This window comes from Vulpes lagopus, chromosome 10 (genome assembly GCF_018345385.1).
Source record: "Vulpes lagopus strain Blue_001 chromosome 10, ASM1834538v1, whole genome shotgun sequence".
NCBI lineage: Eukaryota > Metazoa > Chordata > Mammalia > Carnivora > Canidae > Vulpes > Vulpes lagopus.
This window is the reverse complement of record NC_054833.1, coordinates 62,740,572-62,758,223: the sequence shown is the minus strand read 5'-3', so window position 1 is coordinate 62,758,223 and position 17,652 is coordinate 62,740,572. Positions and strand designations below refer to the sequence as shown.

General features: G+C 40.0%; 1 long non-coding RNA gene across 1 annotated transcript in view; it reads right to left on the bottom strand.

Annotated features, from left to right (window-relative positions):
* Positions 1-3,150, bottom strand: part of LOC121500352 — a 54,369-nt gene extending 51,219 nt beyond the window's left edge. The window contains exon 1 of the long non-coding RNA XR_005990366.1: positions 3,036-3,150. This is a non-coding gene — a long non-coding RNA (uncharacterized LOC121500352). The remainder of the gene's footprint in view (positions 1-3,035) is intronic.
* Between the last annotated feature and the right edge of the window lie 14,502 nt (positions 3,151-17,652).

The window sequence follows — 17,652 nt, the reverse complement described above, 5'->3', positions numbered from 1 at the left end:
GCCATCTTTGGCATTCCCAGTTTCAACACAGATGCAGGTGGTGTATTTCTCCACCAAAAGAAACAACAACAACAACAAGCATGCTGGCACAATGATAACTGGCCACTGACAGCTCATCTGGGAGGGTGACATCAGGGAACCGTGGGAACCATGCTGAATGGGAGTGAGCTTTCTGTCTGAAGTGGGCAACCGCCACCCTGCTTTAGCCAAGTTGTGTTTGGTGGCACTGGCATGTGGACACAGCTTGAGCAAACCTTCCCATTGTTTTTGGAGAGAAGCCAAAAATTCTTATTTCTAGGGGAAATACACTAGATTTTAAATATTGGGTGTTTTGGCTTTGTTTTTCTGTGTTGTTTCATTTTTATCTTGTTTTCTTGATGATGTTTTGGTTATACGCTAAGTCCACTACTGATGAACAGTTTTTCCTACACATATATTACATATTCTTGCCCTATATTATAGGCCTCTTCACATATATATTTTTTGTATCATCTATTGTTCCAAAAAGTGGTGTTAGGTACATAATACATGTTCAACTAATGCTTGGATGGTGGAGGGAAGGATGGATGAATGGTTGAGGAGAGATGGATAGACTGGCAAAATAAAGGAACAAAGGAATGAGAAATTTGCTAATGGTATCACTCAGCCGATGAAAATGGATGGACACAGGAATGGGGAACCCTAAATTCTGGCTTATTTTAGATTCCGTTTAATTCAATCAAGTTAAGTGATAATCTTAGAGCTTCATCAGAATCCATATCTGGACTACCCCTTATTCCTTTCCCCTACCCAATCAGGAAACTATTTGATTCATTACTTTGTAAGATGATACGTACAGAAATGTTTACCATAGCAATGTTTAAGGGACAAAACTAGAAACAAAGTGAATGCAGCTCAAAAGAAAAATGGTACACCATCACTACATCTACGTGCTGGTGTATTCACACAACCAATGCAAATCATAAATTAGAGTGATCCCTTTGACTTGGAGGGGCTTCCATAAGGTATAACTAGCGGGAAAAAAAATCAAGATGCAAAAAAGTGTGCATAATAGTATACCAATTTTTAAAAGTCTAACCCCCAATATATGTGTGTGTGGTTTGGTATATATGTAATCAGTTTTGAATTATATGGGTACAGAAAAAATATGACATACATATATTGATATTTTCATTTAGATTACCTTATTGTGGAAGGCTAATGAAGGCAAGCATGTGAGGTAAACATGCAAAAAAAAAAAAAAAAAATAGGGAGCTTCTTTTCCAGCCCATGAGGAAGAAAGGGAACCAGAAAAATGAGCTTTATTCCCAAGTATATAGAAATTTAGGTTGCTCCTGTTGTACAACGGAACAGAATGGTGCACACTTTGGCCTAGCGACACTGTGTATGTTCATGTAACCAACTACATTATTCTGTTTTACATTAAAGACACCATACAGAAGTCACATGGACAATGGGCCATGCCAGTAGGACTGTATCTTATGCACATGTCACTTTTTTCAAACATAAATGCTCTACTGTGTCCCAAGGGTGCAGAAAATGCTAGTTGCTTGAAAAAGAAGATACTTTGCTTAATGCTTATTCCTTTACCCTGTTGAATTATGAGCTCCAGTCATATCGTCATGGCGGCGCTTGTTGGAACAACCCTGTGGCTGGGTTCCCTCTGTGTCTTACACTGTGCCATCCTCTTTCCCACCTGCAGAAACCTTTACTCTGGTCCATCCTTTGTTTCCCTGGTAATCACTCAAAATCCTCTTGTCACCCAAACATCCCCTGACTTTATCAACTTGTGAGAAGTGAGATCTTCTCATTTTGTTTACCCACCTGAATCACAGTGCCCCCTCTATTTGGCTGGCAGGGAACTCAATCTTTGCTCTGAGTTAACCTCCCTAAATATTGTCTGATCAGCTTAAATCAGAGGTTCCCACAACTTCCTGCTTGGATTTGACTGATTGCTGATTCAGAATTTAAGAAACTCCTTTTCTCCCTGCATCACCGGTTTGTGATAAAAAGGATCGCAGAGAGCAGGTATAGGGAAAGGGTGTGGAGTTCCAAGGCCTCTTTGGGTACATCACTGTCCCCAAACCTCCATGTGTTCACCAGCCTGGAGGTTTTCTATCCCCTATCCTTTTTTGTTGTTGTTGTTGTTTTAAGATTTTATTTATTTATTCATGAGAGAGAGAAAGAGGCAGAGAGGCAGAGACACAGACAGAGGGAGAAGCAGGCTCACGCAGGGAGCCTGACGTGGGACTCTATCCAGGGTCTCCAGGACCAGGCCCTGGGTTGAAGGCGGCGCTAAACCGCTGAGCCACCTGGGCTGCCCCTCTTTTGGGTTTTTTAACAAAGCTTCATGACATAGGCACGATTGATTAAATCATTGACCAGAGTTCAGGAGGAGGGGAATGAAAGTTCCAACCTTTTAATCACTGGCTTCCCTGGCAACCAGCCCTCGTTAGGTGACCTGGGGGCTGTCCAAAAGTGGCCTCATTAACGTAACAAAAGACCCCTTTATCACTCATCACCTAAGCAATTCCCAGGGTTTTAGGAGTTCCGTGGCAGGGGCAGGGACGAAGACCAAATATGTATTTGCTATTCTAAATCCCAGTAACATATCTCCATTTTCTGTCTTTAACATAAAATAGAATGATACAGTATATTACATCACACACACACACACACACACACACACGCACACGCACACACACACACCATGTATGGCCTGGTTGAAGTATGTACAGTACTAATCAGAGGTGTAAAAAAATGCATAAATAAAATAATCTAACTTTATGCTTTGGAATTTATTTCATTTTGCCATCAGGATGGCTGAGGATGGGGGTTTGTGGCATTGGGTATGGATTCTTCCAGAATTGACAGTTAGTATACTTTTGCTGCTAAGTCTTTACTTAGATCCCTATTGCCTTGTGGTTAGTTCCTTTTCAGATGCTCAGGTGGGTTCTCTCCCCTAAATTTTAGTTGCTTCTGGGCCCAGTTCAGTCGGCCAAGTATCTTTCTATCCCTAAAACTCAGTGGATTACCTGTCTGTATTCCCAGAGGGAATCCTCAAGCTCTATGTAAATGAGTCAAGGTGGCTCCACTAGCAGCAGCTCCACTGGGGTCAGAGGGATGGGGACCCTGGAAGACAAATAAAAGGAGATAACTTCCCTCCCCAGTAGCATGTACATCCCAGATCCTTCCCAGTTAAGATACCTGGTTACCCACCTCCATTCATTCTTTTTTTTTTTTTTTCTAATTTATTTATGATAGTCACAGAGAGAGAGAGAGAGGCAGAGACACAGGCAGGGGGAGAAGCAGGCTCCATGCACCGGGAGCCTGATGTGGGATTCGATCCCTGGTCTCCAGGATCGCGCCCCGGGCCAAAGGCAGGCGCCAAACCGCCACCCAGGGATCCCCCCCACCTCCATTCAAATTAGAATCCTCAACTGTACAAAAAAAGTCCTATTGGGATAAATATTCAAATTTTAGAAGGCCCATATTTGGGGATGATTATTATGTAATCCATACATATACAGCCCTAGTGAAGTGAGGGGGGCAGAATGAGGGAGGATGGGGCTCCAGATATGAAAATTCTCTGTATTATCAGTAGAAAGAGTAAGCTTTCCAGGGGCTTATACCCCTTCATGAGACCATAGATGCCGTCCCATGAAATTGCACTCTCAAACACTTGGCCTATTGAGTAATACACACACTCATACATTTTACCCCAAATATTATGACCCTGTTTTTCACCAAAGGCCCTGAAGTCATCTTAAACTATGCTGGAACATAAAAACTTAACAAGATTACAACTGAGCAATATGGGAGTCCCAAGAGTTATTAATATGTCTAAAGAAGAACACCATATAATGAAAATAAAGTAAGAAGAACATAAATAAGGAATGTTTCTAGAGAATCAGGCACAGCTGAGCAGGGATAGTCATACAAAACATCACACACACCAGCCTGTAACCTCCCTGGGTCTAACCTACTTTCTCTGGAAACTACTTTTTGAAGCATCTTTGGAATTGCACCTTATGGCCTAGAATTCTCAGAGTTTAAATGGTGCATTAATGAATAACCAGAAAAGCCTCTGAGAAGCTGCCTGTGTGATCATTCACTGATAAAACTGGAAAAAGCCAAAATGTACTTAAATGCGAAGATTCAAAATTCCTAAACGCCATATTCCTCAACTAGCCAGAGAAGACAGAGACAAGCTAGGAGGCAGATGTAATTCTTTGTTATGCAACTTTGGCCAAAGTATCCATTTTATAAACTGCTAACCTTCAGAGATAAGAGAGTTATGAGCAATAAAGAAGGCTGGGGAATCCCCGAGGAAATTATTTGCTAGATATCTCTCAGAAAATTGTAAAAGCAGCCAATGCACAGAATGTGAGTGAGCTATGTAGATGTGAACAAAGCTCATGATGTTTCTTGAGAATGGAATGCCTCTTGAATGTGACCTTGAGAATTCTAGGCCAAGACAGGGTTGCCCGGGGAAGTCCCTGGGCTGGGGACACACCTGGACTTGAGGCCTTGACAAATTTGCCATGCCAGCCCTCCCGACCCCTAGAAACCCAGCACTGCCTTCATGAAAGCAGTACATTTCCCCCATGCCTTTCTCCACCACCAAAGCTCATGCTGGCAACCCATCTAGATAGGGGGATGGATTTCACCATCTCTCGTACTGCTCTACTCTGCAATTGGGCTGGAAGGCAACCAAAGACATTTGGCCCACAGACTATAGTTGATGGACTTCTGAATGAGAGACAGAATAAATGTCCAGGTACTTAGCTTGGACTTGAAGACGGCCCACTCTCATACCCTAATCTCCTTTCATAGTCTTCCAGACCATATTCCTTTCAACAAACAGGAATCAAGTCCCCGTTATACTGCAGGCACTGTGCTAAACAGTGAGAACATGCAGGGGACAAGCCAAAGTCCCTGCACTAAGGGGTAAAAGTCCCTGTAGTCAAGTGCTTACTGTTATAAAAAATTAAAGACACTTTGTATGATAATAGTAGAAACATTTGTCTAAACCCATGAAATGTACAACCCCAAGAGTGAACCCTAATGTAAAATGTGGACTCTGGATGATGATGTATCAATATAGGTTTATCAGTTGTAAGAAAAGTATCCATCCATCTGATGGGCATGCTGGTAACAGGGAGGTGATGCACGTTGGGGGGGAGGGGGGGCTTTGGGGGTATATGAGAAATCTCTATACTTCCTGCTTAGTTTTACTGTGAACCTAAAAGTTTTCTTAAAATTATTTAAAATGTTTTTAAATTAAGATTATCAGGGATCCCTGGGTGGCGCAGCGGTTTGGCGCCTGCCTTTGGCCCAGGGCGCAATCCTGGAGACCCGGGATCGAATCCCACATCGGGCTCCCGGTGCACGGAGCCTGCTTCTTCCTCCGCCTGTGTCTCTGCCTCTCTCTCTCTCTGTGACTATCATAAATAAATTTAAAAAAAAAAAAAAAAAGATTATCAAAAAAATTTTAAATTAAGATTATCAACTATTCATTCATTTCACTGATAATATAAAGAAGACACATGCTGAGCTATTTCTTTTAATTTAAATTCAATTAGCCAACATATAGTATACATCATTAGTTTCAGATGTAGTTTCCAATAATTCGTCAGTTGCATATAATGCCCAGTGCTCATCATATCACATGCCCTCCTTCATGCCTGTCACCCAGTTATCCCATCCCCCCAGCCACCTCCACTCCAGCAACCCTCTGTTTGTTCCCCAGAGTTAAGAGTTTCTTATGGTTTGTCTTCCTCTTGGATTTTTCTCCATTCAGTTTCCCCTCCTTTCCTTATGATCCTATGCTCTCTTATATTCTACATATGAGTGAAGCCATATGATAATTGTCTTTCTCCGATTGACTTATTTCACTCAGCATAATACCCTCCAGTTTCTATCCACATCGATGTAAACAGTTGGTATTCATCCTTTCAGATAGCTGAGTAATATTATATATGTGTGTGTGTGTGTGTGTGTGTGTATACACACACACACACACACACACCACATCTTTATCCATTCATCTGTTGAAGGACATTGTGACTCCTTCCAGTTTGGCTGTTGTGGACATTGCTGCTATGAACATTGGGGTGCAGGTGCCCCTTTGTTTCACTACATCTGTATCTTTGCTTTAAATACTGGGTTATTTCTTATTATATCAGTCTACCTACCCAAAGTGCAATCTCCACTCCTCTGTTTTTTTCAATTTTTACCTGTTCTTCAAGTCTCTACCAAAAGTCCCATTTCCAACCCAATTAGCATTTCCAAGCTAATTCAGGCTGAGGACAACCATAAACAAGCACATATTCTCCATCCTCATGGGCTCACTGTCCAGTCCCCAAGAATTCTCCTCCCTTGAGCTGCAAGAGTTCTGACTGTACATAGTAGTCATTGGGTCTACAGTATTAACTGATGCACGCTCTTTGCAAATAAATTTTGAGAGGTGGTTCGTTGCACCTTCTATCAGTGCCTGATAGAAGGGAGTAGAAAAGTAAGAGGGACAGCAAGCAGGAGCTTTGAATGTTCAAATGTAACAAATAGTTGACCAAAATTGGTGTCATAAATACAGATGGAGGGTAAATAAATTTTAAAAGTGGGTACAAGGAGATCCTGTTATTTAGACCAGGAGCTGGTGAACTTTTTCTGTAAAGGCTCAGGCCAACAGTTGAGACTGTGTGGACCACACATGGGTCTCTGTCCCATCTCCTTCCACTTCTTCCTCTTTTTTTGTTGTTTTTTTGTGTTTTTTTTGTTTGTTTTTTTGACAACCCTTTAAAAATGTAAAAACCATTCTTAGACTAGAAAAAAGCAGGTTGTGGAGTTAGCTGTTTGCCAGCCCCTGATCTATGCAGATGAGTAATATAATGAAAAGCTGTTGGTTATTCCCATCTATTTAACCCGAGAGGGCTCCAGGGAGGAGGTGGTGGTATTTCGAGCTCTTGAGTGAGAGCCGAGACTTGGCCTGACGGTGAGGTAGCAGGAGAGCAGAATGACCTAATGGAAAGGAGCCGGGCTGAGAATCACAGTGCTGGCTCTACTGCTATCTGTGTGGCATTGGCCAAGTCACCCCTGTGCCTCCAGTAACTTCTGTGAGTTATCGCCATGAAAAATGAGCAGAAAAGCAACTCATTGCAAGAATAAGATGAGATCATATCAGAGCCCTTTGGAAACTGAAAAGCATCCCAGCAAGAGACCTTGATAAAATTAGTAAAAGCCAAAAATGTAAGCTACACTTGAAAATCCCAAATTCGAAATGTCACATTATTTAGCTTAGCGAGAGAGGAGGCAAAATGTGTGAGTCGGGTAGGGTTTTTTATTGTACAGCTTTGGACATGACAGCTATTTTATAAGCTGTGAGCCTTCGGAAGATAATAGAGTTGTGAGCAATCAAGACAGTTGGGGATCCTTGAAGAGGAAACACGGGGGCCATCGGTATGACACCAGAAGTGTATAGAGAAGCTCTAACCCCACAGAAACTCCCCCTTGGCAGTCTGCATAGAGGATGCCCTGCATCCCCGACTTGTTCTCTTCTCTCCCAGCACAGAGACAGGGCTGCTAAGAAGACTGATGGAGTGGACTCAGAAAGACAGCTGGTGGAGTACCCACTCAAATTTGCCGCATGACAGAAAGTGTCATGGATCCAAATGATGGTGAGGATGCCCTTCTGACCTTCTACTGGCAGTCTTACTCAGTGTGATGGGTTGAATGGTGTCCCCCACCCCCAAAAAAGAATATGTCGCAATCCCAGGCCCTAGTACCTCAGAATGTGCCCTTACTTGGAAGCAGAGGGCCTACAGAGATTATCAAGTTCACATGAAGTCATTAGGATGGGCCCAAATCCAATATGACTGGTGTCCTTATAAAAGGAGAAATTTGGACACAGATGGACATGCGCAGAAGGAAAATGAAGTGAAGAGACACAGGGAAATGTCATGTGAAGATTAAGTTATGAAGTGATCCAGCTCTGGGCCAAAGATCGCCAGCAAAACAACCAAAAGCTGGGAGAGAGGCCTGGAACATAGCCTCCTCTGCAGCCCTCGAATGGAGTCAGTCCTGCCAATACCTTGACTTCAGATGTCTAGTCTCCAGAACCTTGAGACGATAACTATCTGTTGTTCATGCCGCCACGTTTGTGGTACTGTGGATGGCAATCCAAGGAAATTAATATACTCGGGTACTCAAGACTCGTGACAATGGCAGCTCTCTCTTCATTGCATGAGGAACCAACACCCTTTTGAGGCAACCAGAGTACCCCTCTCCCAATGCCAATCACATACAGCGAGAGGAATTCTGAGGCCATACCAACCGGAACCAATCAGGCTGCTCACAATTTCCAGGTCCTTCACAGTGAATACCAGCAAGTTCCAATGGCTGGGAGTCCCTGAGGCTCCAGGTCTGCCTCCCACACTGATGCATGTTATGGTGAAAGCAAAAGTCTCAACTTAAATCCTAGCACACGTGAGAATGCATATTGATGTGCAAAAGCAAAAAAGCAGATGTACAACTGAGTGAACTCTCAGCCCTCTGGGACTCCAGGCAAATCCTAAGATTCTAGAGGCAGAATTTGGCTAAAGACATACTCTGATCAGGAGATAGAAGCCTCCATCAAGGGATGGACTCAGATCTGAACCAAATCCGGGTCTGGAGGAACCACTGCAGAAGGGACTCCAGAAGCACAAAATCTGATCTGGAAAACAAACCCACCAAAGAAACTGAGGAAATTACTAAAGCATCACCTCCTGAAGAGATGTTCACACAGACAGTTTTGCTATCAAGTCAGTTGAAATTTTCAAGGGACAGATAATCCTCATGCAATATAAACTATGCCTAAATAGTAAAAATAAAATTTTAAATGGTCACTGCAAGTAAGGATCAGCTTGATACTAAAATCTCACAAAGACAGTACCAACAAAAAAGAGCTATAAACCAAACCCATTATGAAACAAACTTCAAGATGCTAAATAAAGTAGCAGCCAATTGAATGAAATTGTATATTAAAAAAATCCTCCATCAGAATCAACTTGGGTTATTAAGGAATGCTGAAATCTTTTTTTTTTAAGTAGGCTCCACACCCAGCATGGAGCCCAACTCGAGGCTTGAACTCACAACTCTGAGATCAAGACCTGAACTGAGATCAAGACCCAGATGCTTAACCAACTGAGCCACCCAGGAGCTCCAGAATGCTGAAGTATTTTAATATCAAGAAAGCAATTAACAAAGTACATCAAATATAGATGTGCAATTATTACAATACAAGGTATTGTATTATTTATTTATTCAGAGAGTGGGGGGGGGGGGGCGAGCAGAGACACAGGCAGAGGGAGAAGCAGGCTCCATGCAGGAAGCCTGATGTGGGATTCGATCCCGAGTCTCCAGGATCACACCCCAGGCTGCAGGCAGCACTAAACCACTGTGCCACCAGGGCTACCCGTGGAAGGCTGGTTTTAGAACTTTCTTGGTACAAAGTATGTATAATCTGTAGTTATTTGAATGGAAGGCCATGGGCAGCTCCCATGGCGTAGCGGTTTAGCACCACCTGCAGCCCGGGGTGTGATCCTGGAGATCCGGAATCGAATCCCACGTCGGGCTCCCTGCATGGAGCCTGCTTCTCCCTCTGCCTGTGTCTCTGCCTCTCTCTGTGTCTCTCATGAATAAATAAATAAAATCTGTAAAAAAAAGAAATATGATCATATGCATAGGAAATATAATGAATAATTACTTAGCTATTAAAATGTAAGAGTCTTGGGTGCCTGGGTGGCTCAATTGGTTAAGCATCTGCCTTAGGCTCAGGTCATGATCTCAGGTTAAGCACAGGGATCAAGCCCTGTGTCCAGCTCCCAGCTCAGTGGAAGCCTACTTTTCCCTCTCCCTCTCCTACTCCCCCTGCTTGTGATCTCTCTCTCTCTCTGTCAAATAAATGAATAAAACCTTAAAAAGAAATAAATATGAGCCTAATAAAGTGCTCAGGTAATATATATAGACACAAAAATCTGTAGATTTCCCACAATCCAGCCATGTGTATTGCATAACATAAGGAAAATACTTATATTCACAGTGACAAAAAATGCAAAATATTTTGTAAAAGCCTAACAAGAAGTATAGATATTCTATATGAAGAAAACTATCAGCTATTACTGAAACCTATGTAATCAGTGGCTTAACAGTACTTTCCACCTCCCCTAAGTGTCACAAGACAAGGGTCCATGTCTCTTTGGGATCTTAATTAGACCCTCAAATGGATAAAATGGGACACGTACGTGTTTGTCACTAAATTATGCTGCATTCATGAACAATGCCAAAATCTCAAAGGCCCCAACAAAGGTTTTTTGCCCATTCACATGACTATTTTTTGTTTTGTTTTTAAGATTTTATTTTTATTCATGACAGACACAGAGAGAGAGAGAGAGAGAGAGAGAGAGGAGAGAGAGAGAGAAAGAGGCAGAGACACAGGCAGAGGGAGAAGCAGGTTCCCTGCAGGGAGCCCGATGCAGGACTTAATCCCAGGACCCTGGGATCATGCCCTGAATCAAAGGCAGATGCTCAACCACTGAGCCACCCAGGTGCCCCCACATGACACATTCTTGACAGTTTGGTTGTGGTGATCCATGTTGACATCCCCTGGGACTTGGGATGAGGAGTAGCCCCTTATCTGGATGTGATTTTGTTACAACAGAAAATAAAGCAATGAGGTCTAAATAATGGCATTGAAAGCATGGCGCTCAGATATGGCACATGGCGCTTCTGATCACATTCCATTAGCCAAAGCAAGTCAAGTAGCACAAAGTGATCTCTTTGAGGTGGAAAGGACTATCTCCTCACAGAGAGAGGCACACATAATTTAAAACAATTCTCAATAAATACCTACTCAATGTTCAGTGGGGACCTATGGAAGGCGTCTTCAGTGAATATATACTGACTAATTAAATAAAGGAAGAAGCAAAAGTCCAGTGTAACATACCTGCCCTTTGCAGCATCTAACAGAACACAACTAAAGAAGTATTGAAAGACACTTCATTGAGCCCAATGATGAAAACAGGGCAAAATGCTGTTGGAAATGCAAGGAGAAAGACAAAACCACGGTTATAAAGGGAGTCACCAATACAATATCTACAGACTTGGTCACCTCAGATAGACCAAACACACATAGGCACAAATGTGGAAAAACGAAGTATAAAAAGATGTTTTCTACACCGGAAACTAATATGCCACTATATATTAACTAATTGGAATTTATTTTATTTTATTTTATTTTAAGATTTTATTTATCTATTTGAGAGGGAGAGAGTACGAGCAAAGGGGTGGGGCAGAGAAGAGTGAGAAGCAGGCTCACCACTGAGCAGGGAGCCCAATGCAGGGCTCGATCCCAGGATCCTGGGACCATGACCCGAGCCAGATACCTAACTGACTGAGTCCCCCAGGTGCCCCAAGAGTTTAAATGAAAACTTTAAACAAGATGTTTTTATATGATTGATTTAATAGGTATACAAGGAGCTTCAAATAGATTCAGTAAATACATATTCTTTTCAAAAGCCTTATAACATTAACAAAATTTAATTATATAGTAGGCCATACAGAAAATCCTGATAGTTTTCAAAAAGTAGAAACAATGCAGATGGCATTCTCACACTCTGTAATCACGAGATAATAAACCCAGAAATTTGTAACAGAAGAATTTTTTTAAAACACTAGACATATTAGAGTCTCTTAAATAACTCTTGAGACAAAGAAAGAAACCAAAACTACATGTATAGATGATTTTTAAAATTGTAACAGTAAGAACAGAATCGTAAAATATAGGGGCTGTGACCAAAGAAATACTAAGAAAAATTAATAACATTGCGATTTCATAATTAAACAGAAAAGAATGTGAACTATCCAATTCAAGAAGTTGAAAGAGCCCAAGAAAATAAATCTAAAACATGTGAGAGGAAGAGAGAGACAAATATAAAAAGATTTTTAAAAATATATTTAGAAAACTAAAAAGCCTGTAATCGGATCAGTAGAGAACCTTGTAACTTTTTTAAAAATCAGCATAGAACCAGTTCTGGACAAGGGTAACTGCCCAAAAAGAAAATCATCCAAGCCCACTTGTTCAAGAGGCATATATCATTTCTATATCAGAAAAAAACAAATTTTTTAAGAAAGCAAGAGCAACAACACAATTATGAAGCATCAAGAACATAAAAATCAGCAGTACCTGGGTGACTTAGTGGTTGAGTGTCTGCCTTTGGCTCAAGGCGTGATCTCAGGGTCCTGGGTTCAAGTGCTGCATCGGGCTCCTCACAGGGAGCCTGCTTCTCTCTCTGCCTATGTCTCTGCCTCTCTCTCTGTGTCTCACATGAATAAATAAATTAAATCTTAAAAAAACATAAAAATCAATGATACCACAATTGTGAAAAAGATTATTTAGAATTTGTATTATTAATAATTATATGCTATTAAATTTGAAAAGTAATCATTTTCTCAAAAAATTCTATTGAATTTCTAAAAATTTTTTCTATTAAATTTCTATTAAAAACTTCCCAATAAGAATATTACTCAGCAATTAGAAACGACAAATACCCACCATTTGCTTCAACGTGGATGGAACTGGAGGGTATTATGCTGAGTGAAATAAGTCAATCGGAGAAGGACAAACAGTGTATGTTCTCATTCATTTGGGGAATATAAATAATAGTGAAAGGGAATATAAAGGAAGGGAAAAGAAATGTTGGGAAATATCAGGAAGGGAGACAGAACATGAAGACTCCTAACTCTGGGAAACGAACTAGGGGTGGTGGAAGGGGAGGAGGGCGGGTGTTGGAGGGGAATGGGTGACGGGCACTGAGGTGGACACTTGACGGGATGAGCACTGGGTGTTTTTCTGTATGTTGGTAAATTGAACACCAATAAAAATTAATTTAAAAAAAAAACTTCCCAATAAGAGGCCAAAAAACTTAAACAAATCAGTAAGGATGAAAGAGGATGTGTGTGTGTGTGTGTGTGTGTGTGTGTGTGTGTGTTTAATAACTAGTCTCCAAGTGGCACCAGATGCAAATAATTTTACGGATGAAATGAACTTTCAAACTCTGTAAACGTTCAAGGAGCAAGGACTTTGTTCCAAAATATTACAAAATAAAACATGGTATGCCGCAATATTTACTTGATGGGATGGGCATGCCCATGTTACAAAATTTATAGTCAAAGAAGTTCCCTGCATGACACAGAGAAGTGCTGAGCAGCTGTCAGAAACACAGAGATGTAGATGGGTCCTGAGCATAGAGGGCTTAATTTAAAAAACTAAAAAAAAACAAAAAACAAAAAAAGTTTGTGGTGCTAAGAAAAAATAAAATTAAATTTAAAAATTATAAAAAATGAAAAGTAAAAAAGAGCATGAGATCTATTACAAAATAAATTAACAATACATATTGCATGATGGCAATATCCATTTTCAAGGGAGCCAGTCAAATAAATATACTTTTAAAGTCTCACAATATTTGTTTATGGGGAAGAGAGGGAGAGAACAGAAGGTGACTAGAAGGTAGGGATAAATGAGAATAAACAGGCAGACAAATAAATAAATACACAGTGGTGTCTATCACAGAAAATAATATATCACCACATAAAATATGGTGTCTGAATGATTCAACCCTCTACACCAGAAATGATCTAAAAGGATGAAAAAGGAAAAGAAACAATCAAGAAAACCATAGTTGAAATCTGCCTTATGAATATGGATGCAGAATGGTAAACACTGACCAACATAATACACAAAAGCAAGACGGAGTTTATAACAAAATTAAAGTATGGCTAAGTGTTTAAAATCTAGTAAGTTAAAAAAGAGGAAAAAATATATATGATGTCCTTGATAGATTTAAATGAGCATTAAATATTTTTCAACATTTCATGCTGTTTCAAACTTCTGGAAAAAGTGGGATATTTACTTAAAAATGACAAAATGACCTATCTTGGACCGATAGACAATATCACACAGAATAATAAAATACCAGAAAGATTTCCATTAAGCTCAGACACAACATTAATAATATATTCAATATGAAATCAGTGCATGTGTGGAAAACTAAAGAGAACCAGCTGAACATCTATTAGAATTAATAATAAGTAGTATAAAAAATCAAGTTACCAAAGTATTTAATAGTGTCAACATACAAGTTCTTCCAAATTTATGGCAATGCTAACTGCAAATTTCATGCAATACTTTGAAGAATAGTATTGGAGGGAATTCATTTGGAAGATCACATAGAATCACAAATGGACAAGACTGGGCAAAACAAATATGATTTGTAATTGTACTTAAGTAAATTAAAATATTAAAAAATTATAAATATTCTAGATGCCAAACAAATTTTAACTCATAGCTATTGAAATAGTAATATGCTCCAAAATAGGTCAGTGCCAGAGAATAGAAAGCCCAGAAACAGCTAAGTAGAGAGTACAATTTGGTACACTCTTTCTTGACTGTAATATTTCTGATATCAGGATGTGACTCAAGAATTCCAAATTGCTCTGGTTTTAAATAAGAGGTGAATCTCACAATCGATTGCATCTGAGAATCAAGGAAATCAATTGTATGATATTCCACATCAGTTGAGAAAGAAGGACTAGCAGACAAATGGCTCTGGGACAAAGGATTACATTTTTGAGGAAAACTATAAAAGTTAAAGTCTTTCCTTATGTCATATATCAAAAGAAATTCCATATGATCTAAAAAAAAAACTTTGAAAAAAGAAAGAAAAAAAGACAGAGAGAATGCAAATATCCTTATTTTCATCAAATGAAATTATGTACCTGAAGAGCCTGTAGTAGACATGAGCCATTTTTTGGCCTCCTAGTAACTACTCACACCCTCCAATGATGAGAAACTTTGTCTTTGGGATGATTGGGTGGCTCAGCTGTTAAGTGTCTACCTTTGGCTCAGATCATGATCCCAGGGTCCTGGAATTGAGTCTCAAATCGGGCTTCCCACAGGGAGCCTGCTTCTCCCTCTGTCTGTGTCTCTGCCTCTCTCTCTCTGTGCTTCTCATGAATAAATAAATAAAATCTTAAGAAAGAAAGAAAGAAAGAAAGAAAGAAAGAAAGAAAGAAAGAAAGAAACTTTGTCTTTATGTGACACTGAAACAGAGTCCCTCTTCCCACTGCAGATACCATAAGGTGCTCAGTAACACCAGGATGGTGAAATCAAGTATTGGTATGCCCATAAAATGAACTATGGTACACCCTTACAAATCAGGTTTTGGAAAGAGCTAAATGTGTAAGAAAATGTTCAGTATATAACATTTGGCTAAAAAATAAAAGAAGAAGTGGGATGTGATCACATTGTAAAAATTTATACTTGCACATGCACACACATACACATGCAAGTATAAATGTGCATATCTTCGAAAAATGGCTAAAGGAAAAATCGCAAAAACATAAACTGTGTATGATGAAATAACAGAGTTCAGGGTGATTTATATTGCCTTTTAATATTGTTTTCCAAATATCACCTGAATCTCCTCCTCATCTGCCCATCCCCAAATAGATCAGAGAAGTCACTGACCCAACTGGCCAGCAATTTATAGTAGTGCCCATGTGCCAAGCTATACTCAAATGGAGATAAGAGTTATTAGCTGAATAAATCAGATTCTCTCCGTGAAAGCTTGGAACTGGGAAATGTCACACAAATGGTATGCATAAAGAAAGGCCCCAAAGGTAGAACAGGGCCATGTGTGAGTCACAGCAAGCCGAAGTGAAAAACCACGTGTGAGAACAATGCTCATCGGTAAAAAAAAAAAAAAAAAAAAAAAAAGGCGTTGGTAATCAGTTGTGGGAAGAAAAGAAGACATGGATTAAAGGGAACAACACAGACACTAGAGATCCATGAACTTCAGCTTCAGGTCCTACAGATGCTTTGGAGGCAACACTGGGGGCCTAAGACCCAATAAAATTGTGGCTATTGGTTTTAGATACTTATGAAACATTTTTCTCCTTTTGATCTTTACAATTAGAAAACAAAACAGCATACAACAGAGGAAATGAGTACCTTTTGTACAAAAGATTAAAAAAAATCTATAAACCCACTAAAAAAGACAGGAAACCCTCAAATGTTAATGTTAATATTGGTTATCTCTAACACTGGTGATGGAATTACAAGTGATATATTTTTTCTTCTTTACACTTTTGGCATTTTTCGAGTTTTCTGCCATGAACATATAGTACTTTTATAATCATTTGCTAAACAAATAAATGTTATTTTAAATGGCATGTGTGTGAATATGTTCTGTTGACCTCACTCTGATAAAAACCTTCATAAATTTCACCACTAGTTTCCTTGCTGAGCAAAGACCAAGACCTTTGCTGATATGCATCTATTTCCCACATTTTTTACATCTAAATAACCAAGTGTAATTGTTCTGGGCCAAAGTTTGTATCCAAGGTCAATAGATTTCCCCTGCCGTGCCTGAGTGGATCCAACATACTTAGAATGGTCACCCACTGACTCATCCAATAAGTATCAGTGTTCTGGAACAGGAAATATGTATCCATCTGAGCAGTGAAGGCATCTGTTTACAGAGTAATCAGCTTGCTCTAAGAATCTTTGCTAAATAATTCTGTAGAAATAGGGCTTTACATCAGAGTAGCCCATGTGACACTCTTCTGGCATCAGGCTTAGAAAGCCCATTCCCTTCAGAGTTCTTTCTCACTCCCCCTCTTCCAAAGAGGAGAAGCAATACCAACAGACAATCTAAAAAGACAGAAACTCAAAGAGGGTACTCCATGCAGAATTAAGGGTTCAATCTCTTCCTCATGCTCCAAAAAACAGCACGCTCCCCCTGCCCAGACCCATTCCCAAGTCCCCACAGTGTGTCCTTGATTTTTATCAAATATTCTCCTCTTTGGGATGCAATGGGCATAGAGGACACTTGAGGAGGCTCTTAAACCAACGTGGGTGAGGTCTTGGGCAAAACATTGACTCTTGCTGACCTTCCATTTCATCTATAAAATGAGAGTGTTGGGGTGATCTGGAATGTTCCAGCAGCTCAAAGATCTATGTATAAGAGTCTATAAAAAGAAGCAGGGCCTACCAGGGAGGACACAGATGCCATGATGTTTCCCAGGCCTGCTGTCTCTGGGAATATTTGAAGCAACCCGGATGACATTCCTATAAACACAGATACCCTTTCTTCACCACTCAGGGAAGCATCTCCTTGTATACTCTCGACATCCTTTGCCTATGGATTTGCTATGGAAAACGCACTGCTGTGGCTTGACAGTTCGCTGCATTCAGACAGCCCTCCAAACTCTGAGTTTTGATCTTAACGAAAATTTTTGATATGTGTTTTCAAGACACAGCTAGCAAAATAACTATCTGGTTCTAAAAGTCCTGAACTTTAAAAGGCTTCTCAAGTACCAACTCATGCTCCAAAGATAAATTTGAAAGGAGTGGAGTCGAAATGAATCATAAACATGTGGATTAAATTTCCCACAAATACCCAACCTTTTGAAAACTGAGAGAAATATGCTGGGAGGGAAAAAAAAGTCTTAATTCTACAAAACTCAAAATCATCTCTAAAAGAATGAGACATTTGCCAAATGCTTGAGTAAAGGGGGCAACGCATCAAATTAATCTCCTTTGATCTGGTTGCA